The sequence below is a fragment of the Budorcas taxicolor genome, chromosome 18 (assembly GCF_023091745.1).
Source record: "Budorcas taxicolor isolate Tak-1 chromosome 18, Takin1.1, whole genome shotgun sequence".
Classification (NCBI taxonomy): Eukaryota; Metazoa; Chordata; class Mammalia; order Artiodactyla; family Bovidae; genus Budorcas; species Budorcas taxicolor.
Window position 1 is genome coordinate 50,911,304 of NC_068927.1, and position 15,381 is coordinate 50,926,684.

A 15,381-nucleotide genomic window follows, 5' to 3' on the forward strand; every position below is an offset into this window, starting at 1 on the left:
GCACCCACAGAAACCACGCCAAATGTTTGAGTCTGCCTGGCCACAGACCCGAAACATGCTGAGAGCACCACGCTGCAGCCAGTTCAGCTCAGTCACTCAGACGTGTCCGACTCTTTGCGACCCCACAGACTCCCAGAGTTCACTCAAACTCACGTCCAGTGAGTCGGTGATGTCACCCAACCATCTCATCCTCTGTCGTCCCCTTCTCCTCCCGCCTTCAATCTTGCTTAGCATCAGGGTCTTTTCAGATGAGTCAGCTCTTCACATCAGGTGGCCAAAGTAATGGAGTTTCAGCTTCAACATCAGTCCTTCCAGTGAATATTCAGGACTGATTTCCTTTAGGATGGACTGGTTGGGTCTCCTTGCAGTCCAAGGGACTCTCTCAAGAGTCTTCTCCAACACAGTTCAAAACCAACAATTCTTCGGCGCTCAGCTTTCTTTATAGTCCAACCCTCACATCCATACATGACTACTGGAAAAACCATAGCTTTGACTAGACAGACCTTTGTTGGCAAAATAATGTCTCTGCTTTTTAATATGCTGTCTAGGTTGGTCATAGGTTTTCTTCCAAGGAGTGAGCGTCTTTTAATTTCACGGCTGCAGTCACCATCTGCAGCCAGAGGAGCCCTGAAACTCAGCACGGCTCTGGGATCACATCACAGACCCTTATGAAGGCCACAAGGGCCCACCTGAGGAAGTCCCTGCCTGCTTTCCAGCCTCACTGGTCAGTATACTCCCCCCACCAACTTCCCCCTTTACTCCTTGCTCTCTCCCCGCATCCATCCCAGGGCCTCTGCACATGCTAGTTCCCCGGCTGAACACAGTGCTGACCCATCTTCATGTGCTAAACCCTTGTATCCTCAGGGAAGCCTGTCCTGACTGCCCCCGGCCCACGAGCCACAGGCCTCCTGAGTGCAGCTGTCCTGTCTGCTCACAGCGCTCACCTCTACTGTGCTCAGGCACTCCTATAAGTTTCCGGGAACAGTGCCTCCCCCAAGACTAGGGGCCTTGTAAGACAGGAACAGGGTTGGCCCTGATCCACACCGTGTCCCCAGCCCCACCTAGCCAGGGCCAGGCCCAGAGCTTTCATTAATTCAGGATGGGGTGGCAAACAGAACCACAGCCTTGGAGCTCCGAGTTCTGCCAAGTAAAGGTGAAACAAAAAATCCTGCCTCCACTCATTCCACAAATATGGCGTCCGTGCTGGGTCAGCACTGTTCTGGTCCCGGGGAGGCGGCAGAGACCAAAACAGCACTCCCTGCCCCAGGGGAATTTACAGGGGGGAGGGTAGAGGAGAGCGGACAGGCATTAAAACACAAACAAGTTAAACAAACAGGTGAGCTACACAGTACGGCAGGATTTGACAAACACTGCGGAGAAAGGCATACAGAGGACTAGGTGTGTGGGAACGGGGCAAGAGTTTCCAATTTTGTAAACGGTGGTGAGCAGGGCTCACTGACACGGTGCAATCTGAGCAGAAATCTGAAAGAGATGCGGCAGCTTCACGGAGACCCAGCGGAGGGCGGTCCAGGCCGAGGAAGAACAGCACGAAGGTGTGGACTGTATGAGACACAGCCAGGAGGTGGTCGGGGGGAAGCAAGGCACCACATGGCTACAGAGAAAGCCGGGGACCTGGCTGGGCAGGGCCTGGGAGGCCACTACACGGGCTGTGGCTAGGAATTCTCCAGCAGGACTGTGGTTAGGACTCGGTGCTCTCACTGCAGGGGCCCGGGTTCAATCCCTGGTCGGAGAACTAACATCTCAGGTACCACGTGGCATGGCCAAAAAAAGAAACAAAAAAAGACCCCACAGTGGGCTGTGGCTATTTCCTGGGGAGGGACGGGAACTGCCAGCATGAAGAGGGGGCAGTGTATGGAGCCCCGGCCCCAGCGAGGCCGGAGCCGTCCCCAGGAGAAGCACTGCACACTGGCCTGACTCTCCCGCCGCCTGCTTCCCTTGGGGACCAAAGGACCCACACCTCACAGATGGGGAACTGAGGACAGGAGGCTGCACAGGAGGCCACGGCTGACGGATGGCCTCACAGCACCCCAGCCCGAGCCTCTACACCTCCCTCTTCCCTCGCTCCCAAGAAACCAAGCCCCACCGACCCCAGCCAGCCCTCCCTTACCGCCCTGGATGCCCTGCGGAACTGGGCCGCCCCTGACACACACAAGCACGTCTGCACGTGCGCACACACAGCCCCTAGAGTCTGGCTGAGCGGCTCCTCCCTTACAGACATTGCTCCACATCGCCATCATCCACCTGCCGCCCCAGCCACGAGCTTAGGGGGGTGCTGGTGGTGTGAGTCCCCACCCTATCCCTAAGGGCACCTTGGAGCAAAGACACAGGGTCCTGAGCAGGGCCAATGGGCACAGGTGCTGAGTGCTCACAGCAGACCAGGCCTGGATGCGTGTGACAATCCTGCCTGTGACCCGGCGAGGTAGATGCTCTGACTACCCGTTCTGAAGAAGAAGAAACAGATCCAGGGAGAATAAACCGTGTGCCCAAGACTGTAACGGCAGACAGATGCAGACAAGAGAATTTTCTGTAATGATGCAAGCGTGGCTACTAGGGCTAGCTCAACTGAAGAACTAAATTCTCCCTTTAATTGTAATTACTTAAAATTTAAATAGCCCCTCGTGGCCAGTGGCCAGCACAGTGGAGGTGCAGCACCAGGAGCCTGAAGGCAGGGGTGCGGCTCGGGGTGAGCACCATGGGTGCTCAGCAGCCCGCGGCTCGATCATCCCGGCCTGCCGAGGAGCCACTCCACGCTACACCATCCCTCCCTGGCCCTGACCCTGACCCACTCACCCCAGGGTGAGACCCACACCCACACCTGCTCCTGTTCGATTCAAATCCCGACCACCACTTCCAGGCTGCAAGGGACGCTTCTCCGAACGTCAGCATTCTTGTCTACAAAACTGGATCCTGACACCAACCTGACCTAGCATTTATTTTGTTATTTCAAAAGATGCCTTTTTTGACAACCCAGGGTTGTCGTGGGGACCCCACGAGACTTGCTGCAAGCACAGCTGACAGTGAGGCCAGTGCTCTGGAAGACAAGCAGCAGTTACACCACGGCGAACTCTTCTAAGCCAAGCCCAGCCTGAGCCTCAGTTAGCCAGAGCTATGGTGGAAGTGGCAGCTATGTTAACACTATTACTAGCAGGTTAAAAGGACTCACCCAGATGATTCATGACATGCCCATATTAACTTTTCAAAAGTACCAGCTAAATGAAAACACACAGCTGAAAAAAGCAGACAACCTGCAGACACCACCCCAAAACCCGAGCTCAGCACCCCGCACCGGCACACCCCCCCACTAGGTCTTTGGACTAGGGAACCCCAGGCCTGCCCAAATGACCCGGGTCTGCCACCCTCCGCTCCTCCTCCCGCAGCTCCAGCACCGTGGCCTCCTCTCAGGGTCACCACATCACGGCTCTCCCACCTCAGGGCCTTTCCCACACTCTACCCTGCCGGCCTGGATGCCTCGCCTCAGGAGGTCGCCCCAAGGCCCTTCCCGCCAGGCCCTTCCCAGCCCTTCCGGCCGGGTCTCTGCCCCCTCCCCCGGGGCGCTCACAGGGCGCACTCCCTCTCTGTGTCCGCCTCTAGACCAGGCGCTGCTCCCTGGTGGCCAGAGCTGCACAGGCCACAAAGCGAGACACCCAGCGAGACAAGGGGCACACAACCAACCAGACACAGCCACGGGCTGGCTCCACAGCCACTCAGCAATCACACTCCAAGGCGGGGGTAGGGGACCCCTCACCCCTTCCCCCTGGCCTCTGTCGGGGGGAGGATGGGGCTGGCCAAGGTCAAGGCTCCATGGGCCTTAGCGGATAGAGACAGGAAGCTGCATGCCGTCTCCCAAGCAGACATCGCATGGATCTAACTCAGTCATTTCCAGGACAACTCAGGCTTGCTTTGTGTCAGCTCTGTCTAGAAGGAGAGAAAGCAAAGAAAAGATCTTTAGACCAACAGGAACAATCCCAGAAACAGTGGCCATGGCGTTGGTCACAAGCAGAAGAGCCAGTCTTAAAAAGGCGGACTTGACCCCAGATAGAGCTGGGTTCAGATTTCACATCTGTCACCTACTAAAACTTTTAACTTTGGGTAAAGCCCTTCCAAGCCTTCATCTGGGGAGAAGAGCCACCTCAAGCTCCCAGGCTCTGCTGGGGAGCAGTGCCTGGCAGAGAGAGCCCACTCTGCCAGTTCTCAACAACCACACGGCCTCCTATGCAGCACCGTGCACTTCAATTTCCCACCCACAAAATGGGGGGACTGCTGCCTGCCTCACAGGCTGCTGTGTCTGAGGGAGCACATGCAGAGTGCTCAGAGCCTCTGCTGGGTGACGGGCGTGGTGAATATTCCTGTCCGGTGACTGGCCTGCCACCCCTTCCCTGCCAACCCCCAGGCCCAGGCTGGCCGCATCCAGAGCCGCTTCTCCACTCACAGGTACTCAGCCTGACAATCTCCAGCAATAGCAGCTCAGATCTGCCGAGCACATTCTTTGGACACGCTAGCTCCATGGGCCTCTCCAGGGCCTCTCGGCAGGAACAGCCCCCTTTCAGAGAGATGAAATGAGGCCCCAAGGCTACAAGGCAACCGAGAGAGGACCCAGGAGCAGGGTTCACACCCAGGTTGGCTGCCCCCAGTCCGAACTCCTACACAATAACCCACAGATGATGAACACCCTGAGACTGGGCTGGAAAGGCCAGGGGTGGGGGTGGAAGGGAGGCAAGGGAGTGGCAGGCACCCCAGCCTGTTCGGAAAAGGGCCCACAAGGTGGCAAAGCAAGGCAGCCTTGGATTTCTGGCCTCACCCTTAGAAACAACATCTGCGGAGGCACTTCCTGGGCAGGACAGCTGGGCCTGCGGAACTTCCTGCGGGAACCTGTGACATGCAGGCTCCCCTTGGCCAGCCTGGCTCACTGTCCCCCATTCCCGCACCCAGGGCAGCCAGGCCTCGATGTGGGCAGGCGCCGGGGGCTGCCGAGCTCGGGGCCAGGCTGAGCTCCCACCCCAGCTCCCTCACTCCCTCCCTCCTGGTCCTGCTCCCAGGGCCATCTCCCCAAGCTGGGCCTCTTGCTGCTTGGCTGGTTGTCCGGAGGAGCCTGCCACAGAACCACCCCACTGTGCAGCCCAGAGGCCTGGTGACTGACAGTCTTCCACTGAAAGCTCTTGGGAAGTTGAAGAGAGGCCTAGGGAGGGGTGGGTGTCCCTGGAATCCCTGGAGACTTGGATATCAACTGCCAAAGACACTCCCTTCCAATCCCCCTTCCCAAGGAACCGGAGGCCCAAGGATGTCTGCTCTGAGGGGCTCTGCTCCTTTCAGGAAGACTCCAGACAGAGCCTGGGAAAATCAAGAGCCAGGCTCCTGCTTACCACACTAACCCTTAAATTCCAGGCTCAGGTGTGGGGTTAGAGGTCGCCATCACCCCTGGTTATCAAGCACCTTCCTAGGCTGGGGAGGAGGGCCTTGGGAGCCACTCTGCCCAAATACAAAGCCTGTCAGTGTTGGGGGAACCAGCATGGGTTACTGGGGCTCTCCAGGCCTCAGTTCTCACTCCTGGGAGGTGGGAAAGTAAAGTCACTCAGTCGTGTCTGACTCTTTGCGACCCCACGGACTATAGCCTACCAGGCTCCTCCGTCTATGGGATTTTTCAGGCAAGAATACTGGAGTGGGTTGCCATTTCCTTCTCCAGGAGATCTTCAGACCCAGGGACTGAACCTGGGTCTCCTGCATTGTAGGCAGACACTTTGCCATCTGAGCCACCAAGGAAGTCCAAGGGAGGTGGGGACCAGAGCCAACCCCTCCTCGGTCTGAGGGACCTTCACTCATGCACGTCCTCCCATGGGCTCTTCACTGCGGCACCTCCCCTGGGAGGCCTTCTCAGGTCATTCCAGCTAAAACATTAGGTCCCCACGCCCTCTTTCCCCTGAGCTCCATTCATTCCACTGAGAGCTCTGGGGAAGCTGATCAATTTGAAACATTAATCACAATCTGATTCCTATCACTGGCTTGCTTGCTGGGAACCTGCCTCCACCAGAAGGCAGGCCCCGCCATCCAAGTTCTAGAGCAGCGCCAGGAATGCCACAGGCCCTCAGGCACATAAGCGGGGAGTGGAAGGCAGAACCCGCAGGTATAGTTTTTATCAGGCATTACTGTTGTTCTGTGCTGTTGTTTGAGATTAGCCCAGCTGCTGGGTTGGGGAGGGGTGAGCAGAAGATCAGCCCATTGAGCCTCCCCCATGTGTCCCTTAAAGGGAACAGCCATGGGCCCTGGGGAACACGGTGTGAAAACCACAAAGGAGGCGGCGACCATCAAGGTCTTTGCTCTTTCTCTATCAGAGATTCTACTCAAGGGGGAAGTGGGAAGCCTGACGGGCTCCAAAGTCTATCCCCGCCCCAGGGAGAAGCCTGAGAACCTCTCAGATGGCAAAAGGCATCTTCTAACACCCTAAGTCTGCCCAAGCCACTCTTCAAGACGGTCTCGTGAGGCTCCGAGTGACCCTGCCTGCCCTCAGCCCCTGGCCTAGCCACCCCCTGCACTCCGCCCAGGCCTCTGTGCAGCTTACCTGTGCCTCACCAAGCCCTGTCCTTCCTGCGACTTCTGCACTGTGGTTCCTCACACCCCCAGGCTGTTCCTTCTCCTCAGGTCACCTTGCCCATCTGGGATCCACTCAGAGGCCTTCCTGGCAGCCCGTCACACCTGATTTTAATTGCCGAGCCCCTCCCCTCAATCTGCCCCTTGTTCATGCATGAAGTTCAGGGTTTACCTCCCTTAACTCTACAGAAGCAGAGCCTTCATCAAGTGCCCCTCTGTATCCCTGGTACCTGAAGAAATGCCGGGCACAGAACAGGTGTTCGATAAATGCTGGTGGATCAACAAAAACCTCTCATTTCACTCAGGAATGCCTTCAGGATCACTGCCATGCTTCCCGCCCCAGCCCACAAGGCAGCCTGGCCCCTGACTCCCACAGGCACTTCTGCTGCCCTCTGGGTTGGAGACTGCCTTTGTGCCTCTCGGCCTTCAAAGGGACTGTTCTCACCTGGGTTGAGGTGGTTACCAGCACTCCTGGGAGCTATGGCGGTGGAGAGTCAATGAAAGCACATACAGCAAAAGGGTTTCCGCAGAACCTGACATCTGGAGAGGAGCTAGAATTTCGGCCTCGGTGGAGCTCTGGGCAGCAACGGTGGAAGAGAAGAGGGGCCTGGGGGATGCATGTGCCAGTCTCACAGTATGTCCCCTACCCCTTAATCCTCCAGAACCTCAGTCTCCTCATCTGGAAAATGGAGATGCTAATTTCAGCCCTGCCCTCCTCCTGGGGTTACCTGATAGGGCCCTTTAACCTGGGAAGGACCTGCAAAATCCTAGCAGAAAAAATAAGAATTACAACTGTTGAGATCTCCTGAGGGTTCACTGTGTGTCCAGCACTATTCTTAAGTACTGGTAACAGGAAACGTTTGCTGCAAGCTCACTGCTATGCCTGCACGGTTACAAGTGCCTTCCACAAATTAACCTGTTTAACCTTCACAGCAACCTATGAGGAGGGACTCATCCCATGACACAAGCGATGAAATGAGCTCAGGAAGACGGAGGACTTGCTCCCAGTCATACAGGCACCAAGGGGTAGGGGTGGACTTGAACCCAGTGCTCTGAAGCACTTCAATGCAGCTCTTCACAGAGATTACAAACCAGGACACCAGACTCCCGGATTCTGGCTAGGCCAGGCCGGGGGACTGAATTCCAGGACAATGCCTTGAAAGGGTTGAGAGTGGCGAGGTGGGGAAGGACAGATGCCCTCAGACTGCCACCAGAGCATTTATGCAGTGCCAGGCACGGTTCAAGAAGCTTCTCTTGGATTAATTGATGTGGTCTTCACAAAAGCCTGAGGTGGATGCTGCTCTAAGCCCATTGCATGGAGGTGGACACTGTGGTCCAAGGTCACACAACCAGAACGTGAAAGCATTAGAACGTGCACGTGAGCCCACCACGCCATCCTTGTGCAGGGACCTCACACATGGGTGCCCTGGTAACTGTCTTGTGTCTCTCCTGCTTGTTCCCTCCCGGCTCCCAGCAGACAGTCTGCCCCCAGTTAGAAGATGCCCTGGCTCAACTCATAGGAGGAACCAAGTTTTATCTGCAAGCCCCAAAATTGCTGGGCTGGCTGCTGGCGGAGGTGCTCGAGGCAGCCCTAGGCCCCAAGGCTGAAGGGAAGAAAACACCCAAGGGTGCAGCTGGCTGGAAGCCTGAGGTGACTGAGCCCCACCCCGCCACAAGCTTGGGGACCTAGTGACCGAAGAATTCATTCAAACCCCAGTCTGGCCCCCAAGTGTCTGACAGACCTGGGAGAAAGCAATTCCTCCTCCGAGCCCCAATTTTCTGACTCTGAAAAATGGACAGAAACACCACATCCACCCCTGGGTTCAACAAAACCACTGTTCCAGTTACACGCAGGCAAGAGGTTCACTCTGAGGCCAAACCAGGCCCGGGGTGCACTTCCCAGCTCTACCACTTCCACCTTTGAGATGTCGAGCAAATCATTTTACTTTGTAGCAAGGGTCTCAGTTTCCTCACCTGTAAAATGGGTATCACGCTGCTGCCTAGCTCATAGGAGTGTATAAAACGGGAAGAACTGTATCTACCCCATGGGTGTGTTTGGAGGTTTGAATGAGTTCATGTGTGTAAACAGCCTGTCATGTGCCTGACAGGTTGAGAGTTCAATAAAATTCATGAACTCTGGAACTGATTTGCTACTCCGTGCCTCAGTTTCCCCTTCTAAAATGGAGATCATGACAACAGAACACAAAGTTCTAGGATGTGAGTATCCTGCAAGTTAACCCTTGAGACACATTCTAAACAGCGTGTGGCACACAGAATGCACTCAACAGGCACTGACCTCACGATTATTGTTTTGACTACTGCTGTTAATCCTATCAGGCAAACCCTCTAAACATTAGCAGATCAAAGGAAGAAACCCCCAGTGCAGAGAAATTCTACATAGCAGTCACCATGGCCTCACAGAAGCTCAGGGACCATTCTCTCCAGCAACCACAACCCATGGAAGCCAGTCAGCTTGGAGGCTGACGGTGTGGACAAGAGCAACTGTCTGCCCGCTTCCACCACATCACCAGCTCACATTAGCTGGGTCAATGAGGGATTACGGCCAGCCCTCCGGGAACTCCAGACCTAGGGCAAAGGTTACGGAGCAAGCCAAGGTCACAAGGCTGGCCTAAGGAGCAGGGGCAGTGGCCTCATGACTGGGGCGAGCTGCTCCAAGCTCCCACCCAGCAATCACAGTGAGAAACCAGTTTCGTGGGGTAGCTGCCCCCAGTCCTTCAGAGCAGCCTTCCTCCCTGGGTCAGTGTGGGCTGGGGCATCCCCGCCTGAGTCCCCTTGGCCTATGGAGAGAGGAACAGCTGGGAAAACAGCGCTCAGCCTCGCTGCCGCTAATGGTGAAGCCAACTGTTAATCGCCTGGTGGAGAGCGTAAACATGATGGGCGGCAGGACTGCTAACCAAGAAGACACAACCATGTGTCTGGCCTTCTGGCCAGGATGGAGGGGGCTGGACACCAGCACCCACCACCAACCACTATCAGCCCAGAGGTCCTGATGGATGTTTTCTCTGAGGAGAGTAAACAAGGTTCAAAGGCAGACATGGAGGGCCTAATGACGCCTAGGACTCTTGCTGAGCCCAAGTGGCTTCCAAATGCAAGGAAAAAGGTGCTCCGAATCCCAAGGATAAAGACGTCCCCAGCCACCCTGCCTTCGGGGAGAGGTGGCCCTCAAAACACTCCTTCCTTCCAAGTCTTAAGCAGGTCCGGGGGCACAGGTCCTCAAATCCAAACTTCATAACCCCTCCCCTCCCTAATATGGAGCCGAAAGCTCAGAAAACAAGTGCCGTCTAAGACGTCTCCCCACCACCACCCCACACCCCAGCTAAAACCACGGCAAGAATCTGCCACAGGTGTCCCGCAAACCTTAAAATATAGTTTAATAATATGCAAAGGTTCTAGGGTAGAGAGCAGCCCCACTGACCATCCAGTTCCCCCGAAAGTCAACAAGAAGTTCAATAAAAGTGATGCCCCCTGCAACTCAGTGTAAACCCCAAGCTCCACCCACCAAACACAGAAGGCAGAACCCCTTCCTCATCGCTCGGCATTACCGGGCTCCCACAGTGCTCCCCTAAAACACCCCTCGGGCCCGGCTCCCCGCCCCGCGCGGTCCCTCAAGATCACAAACATCCCAGCTCTCCTCCTCTGATACGGCGCGGCTCTACTTCTAAGGATGCCCCCCCCACCCCGCTCCAGGACCTCAGTGGTACAACCCACAGGGCGCTACCCCGGCCACACTTGGTACAGCCCCCCTCCCCAAAGCCCCCACCTCTCCAAACACGCTCTAGGAACCCTTCCCACAGCCCCGAATAGGTACAGCCCCCTCTACCGGGTGAGGCGCGCCCCCTCCAAGGCTCCGCACCCGCTCGCCCAGCGCGCCGTCCCTCCCGGCCCACTAGCTCAACGCCCAGCCCGCACACGCCGGGGGTCTGCGGCCCCCAGCCCTCCAGACGGTCGGTCCCCGGTCTTTGATGTGCGCCCCCTGCCGCCTCAGTGGTACAACCCGCCGCCCCCGCCCCCGCAGGGCCAGTTCCACCGCCCCCGCGCGGCCACCCCCACTCCGTCCCGGAAAGCGGGGGCTCAAGGACCACGGTCCGCGCCCGGCGGACGCCGGTGGTAACGGCCCAGGGCGGCTTTGCGGGGGGTGGTGGGGGGGTCCGGACGCGACCATCGCGGAGGGGGGGGCGCGCTCGGGGACACGCGCTGGCGCACTCACCTGTCACCGCCGGCCGCCCAGCCTCGCAGGCGGGGTTCTCCTCCTGCCCATCGCCACGCTGCGCTTGATCCCGCTCCTTACGTTTCCTGGAGGCGGCGGCGGCGGCGGCGGCAGCGGTGGCAACGCCTTCGCCGAGCCAGGCCCAACGGCTCGCGCGGCGCGGCCCCCCCGCCCCCTCCCCCCGGCCCCCGCTTACCGCCCCCTCCCACCCTCTGGACGGAAATACCGCCTTCTCCCGCCACAAACAGGAACTGACGTAAGGCAGGGAGCGAGGGACCCCCCCCCCCCCAGGAGCGCTAGGGCGCAAGCGCAAGGTGGCGGAGGTGGCGGCTCAAGAGAAGGGCGCCTGCGTACAGTCGGCGAGCTTGAGCCGGCGTGGGCCTGGGATGTGCCTCGCGCAGGCGCCAGAGGGGAAAAAGAAAAAAAGAATTGCGCAGGCTCAGTAGGCCTCTGACGACGGCTGTCCCTAGAGGCTGGCAGGCCGCTGTGATATTGCCCGGCATCCCCTGGTCCTTATTTACATACGCTTTGATCTGGCTTTACTCCTTCCTCGTCTGTAGTCCAGGTTCCTAAGCTCTTAAAGAGCCCGGGAGCGGACGTTAGGCAGGGTTTCCTGTTCAGTACCTCTCCTCGTGGTTGAGCACAGGCCCTGAAGCCGCACAAACCCAGCTTTGCATTTCCTTGCTGGTGGCTGTGGGCAGAAGGCTTGACCGTTTTCTGTGCCTCAGTAGCCACAGATGCAAAATGGAAACAATCATAGTTGCGTCACTGGGCTACTGGACTGTTTTACGTAAACAGAATGGTTTATATAAATTAATACATGCTATGACTCCAAAATATTATTCCTGTCTGCCCATCATATACATCCAATGAAATATGGGAATGTAACTTTTTTACGGGGTAACTTGGGCCTCCAAAGGAAATCGCCCTATAAAAATAAAACTGCACAGATCCTGGCCCTTTTATTAACTAGAGTAGTAGACAGCCGTGACACATCTGGCACCCCGGTCCCTGCTCTCTCATAGGCTGGGTGGGGCTTCCTACCTTCTGAATTTGGGTTCCAGAAAAGTTATGACCAAACTAGATAGCATATTCAAAAGCAGAGACATTACTTTGCCGACTAAGGTCCGTCTAGTCAAGGCTATGGTTTTTCCTGTGGTCATGTATGGATGTGAGTTGGACTGTGAAGAAGGCTGAGCGCCGAAGAATTGATGCTTTTGAACTGTGGTGTTGGAGAAGACTCTTGAGAGTCCCTTGGACTGCAAGGAGATCCAACCAGTCCATTCTGAAGGAGATCAGCCCTGGGTGTTCTTTGGAGGGAATGATGCTAAAGCTGAAGCTCCAGTACTTTGGCCACTTCATACGAAGAGCTGACTCATTGGAAAAGACTCTGATGCTGGGAGGGATTGGGGGCAGGAGGAAAAGGGGATGACAGAGGATGAGATGGCTGGATGGTATCACCGACTCGATGGATGTGAGTCTTGCGTGAACTCCAGGAGTTGGTGATGGACAGGGAGGCCTGGCGTGCTATGATTCATGGGGTCGCAAAGAGTCGGACATGATTGAGCGACTGAACTGAACTGAACTGAGTGCCACATAGCTTCACAAGTATCCATTAGTTAGTGCATACTTCTACAAGTCTGGCTGGGAGTTGAAAAATCCTGGGTCTACCTAAGTCTGCAAGAGTGTTTCAGGGATTCTACCTAAGTCTGCTCAAGAGTGTGTGTGTGTGTGTGTGTGTGTGTGTGTGTGTGTGTGTGTGTGTGTGTGTTCGTGTGTGTTCAGTCGTGTCTCTTTGTGACCCTGTGTGTGTGTGTTCAGTCATGTCTTTGTGACCCTGTGTGTGTGTGTGTGTGTTCAGTCGTGTCTCTTTGTGACCCTGTGTGTGTGTGTATTCAGTCGTGTCTCTTTGTGACCGTGTGTGTGTGTTCAGTTGTGTCTGACTCTTTGTGACCCCATGGACTGTAGCTCACCAGGCTCCTCTGTCCATGGGATTTCCTAGGCAAGAATACTGGAGTGGATTGCCCTTCCCTACTCCAGGAATGGAACCTGTGTCTCCTGGGCCTCCTGCACTGGCAGGTGGATTCTTTGTCTCCACGCCTTCTGGGAAGCCCCAGCTTCCCCAGAGGTAAACCGAATGCTGGAACCAGCCCTTGCTAATGGGTCTCCAGCTAGGAACTTGCTGCTCTGTGCTCCCCCTCATCCCTGGCCTTCCCCATCACACCCTGACCAATGTGTCCCCCACCACAGCCCTGACCATTTTAGTCTCTCACTGTGTGGTAACAGATCTGTCTCCTCCACTGCCCAGAAGGCCCCAGGAGGGAGAAGTCTAGGACTAACTTAGTCATCACTGTGTACCTAACACTGCCCAGCAAAGGGCCTGGCACAGAATGGGCTCTTGAGGAGTATTTGTTTCAAGAAGTAGTCCTGGGATTTCCCTGGACAGGAAGTGGTTAAGAATCCACTTTCCAATGCAGGGGACTCAGGTTCAGTCTCTGGTCTGGGAACTAAGATTCCACCTGCCATGAAACAACTAAGCTCGTGTGCCACAACTAGAGCGAAGCCCACAGGCCAAAATGAAGAGCCTGAGTGTCGGAAGGGAAGGTCCAAGATCCCACATGCCACAAGGATGACCCAACAGGGCTAAATAAATACATAAATATTTTTTAAAAGAAATAGCTAATACATTTAAAAAAAATTTTTTTTAAGTAGCTCTCTGCTCTACTCTAGGCTCAAGGCTGCTGTGGCCTACCCTCTTTAGTCCTCTCCATGATGAACAGCACATAGCCCATTCCCCTACCTCTAAGTCTTCCTGGATTAACCTGAATCCCGTCCCTCCTGGGACACAGGGTGGATCACAATGCACAGAGACCTCCCTGCAAGCTCCCATTTGCTTGTGTCGGAACTTGTTGGGGCACTAGTAGTCAAGGGTGTGTGTGTGTGTCTGGTTAGCTGTGTCCAACTCTTTGGGACCCCATGGGCTGTAGCCCACCAGACTCCTCTGTTCTTGGGATTCTCCAAGGGGTGTGTGTGTGTGTGTGTGTGTGTGTGTGTGTGTGTCTGACTGTCAGGTCAGCTGCATTCAGCTCTTTGGGACACTAGTAATCACGGGGGTGTGTGTGTGTCTGGTCAGCGGCATCCAACTCTTTGGGACCCCATGGGCTATACCCTGCCAGGCTTCTCTCTCCTTGAGATTCTTCAGGCAAGAATATTACAGTAGATGGCCATGCCCTCCTCCAGGAGATCTTCCCAACCCAGGGGTCAAACCCAAGTCTCTTGCATCTCTTGCACTGGTAGGCTGGTTCTTTACCACTAGTGCCCCTTGGGATGCCCAGTAGTCAAGGGTAATGCCTTCCCAACTATTTTAATAGCTGGTAGGAATTCCCTGGGGGTCCAGCGGTTAGGATTCAGTGCTTTGACTACTGAAGTGCAAGTTTAATCCCTTTTTGGGGAACTAAGATCCTGCAAGTCATGGTACAGCCAAAGAAACCCTATTACACAAAGGTGTATACTTATAATCTCATGAAACAAAAGTGTCGCCAAATCCTATTTACCCTTATGTATGATCCACTCTAGGGCTTCCCCAGTGGCTCAAGCAGCAAACAATCTGCCTGCAGTGCAGGAGACACAGGGAACACGGGTTCAATCCCTGGGTGGGGAAGATCCCCTGGAGGAGGAAATGGCAACGCACTTCAGTATTCTTGTTTGGAAAATCCCTGGTGGGCCACAGTCCATGAGGTCACAAAGAGTGGGACACGACTGAGCAAGCATGCACTTATGATGCACTCTGGTATTTAATTTTTGTTTTCAGTGCCATTTGAGACCCTGCTGAACTGATTTTCTGGCCCACTATTGGCTTGTGCCTTGCAGTTTGAAACAAACTAGTCTGGGGGGTGAACAATATGCACTGGCTTTGGAAATATAGACAGGCCCTAGTTCCAGTCATGCCTCTCCTGTGTCCTTGACAGAATCCCTTCACTTCTCTGAGCCTGCCTTTCCTCAATGCAAAATAGTAGCAATAGAACTTACTTGGCAGTTGTTACAGGCTAGGTTCTGGGGGCCGGGGGTAGGGGTTGTCTTTTTAAATTTATTCATTCAGCTGTGCTGGGTCTGTTGCAGCACTCAGATCTTCCATCTTCCTTGGGGCATGCAAACTGTTAGTTGTGGCATGGGGGATCTAGTTCCCTGACCAGGGATGGAACCTGGGCTCCCTGCATTGGGAGCACAGAGTCTTAGCCACTGGACCACCAGGGACATCCCCCAGGTTATGTTCTTGACACAGTCCCCCCCAATGCTATCCTGTTGCTGTCAACACAGTCTTGGAGGTTAAGTACCATGGGCTTGCTCAGGGTCCCAGCACAAGTTAGGGGTGAAGGCGGGATTTGAACCCAGGCAGTCTGTGCTTTGAACTCATGAAAAATGGAAAGTAATGGCCTACTTCTGTCCGTTGTGTAGCTTTAACAAACCACTTAATTACTGTTTGAGGGCCTCAGTCTCTCAATTTCCACACCAAGGGTGACTGAGGAGGAAATTTCCTAAAACCCCAAATT

The 15,381-nt window shown here is 55.4% G+C and overlaps 1 protein-coding gene and 1 non-coding gene across 5 annotated transcripts in view; both read right to left on the reverse strand.

Annotated features, from left to right (window-relative positions):
• The window catches only part of AKT2 (AKT serine/threonine kinase 2), a 50,455-nt gene extending 39,461 nt beyond the window's left edge, over positions 1-10,994 (reverse strand). For 3 of the 4 annotated variants that reach the window (XR_008200916.1, XR_008200915.1, XM_052656695.1), the window contains exon 1: positions 10,832-10,994. The gene's annotated coding sequence lies outside the window, so the exon portion shown is untranslated. Of the gene's footprint in view, positions 1-3,766; positions 3,891-10,831 lie in introns of those variants that run through there. The other variant, XM_052656697.1, reaches the window with a different exon arrangement.
• Positions 10,995-15,012: 4,018 nt separating this feature from the next.
• Positions 15,013-15,085, reverse strand: TRNAG-CCC (transfer RNA glycine (anticodon CCC)). Its single transcript has one exon. It is a non-coding gene; the product is annotated as a tRNA-Gly (tRNA).
• Between the last annotated feature and the right edge of the window lie 296 nt (positions 15,086-15,381).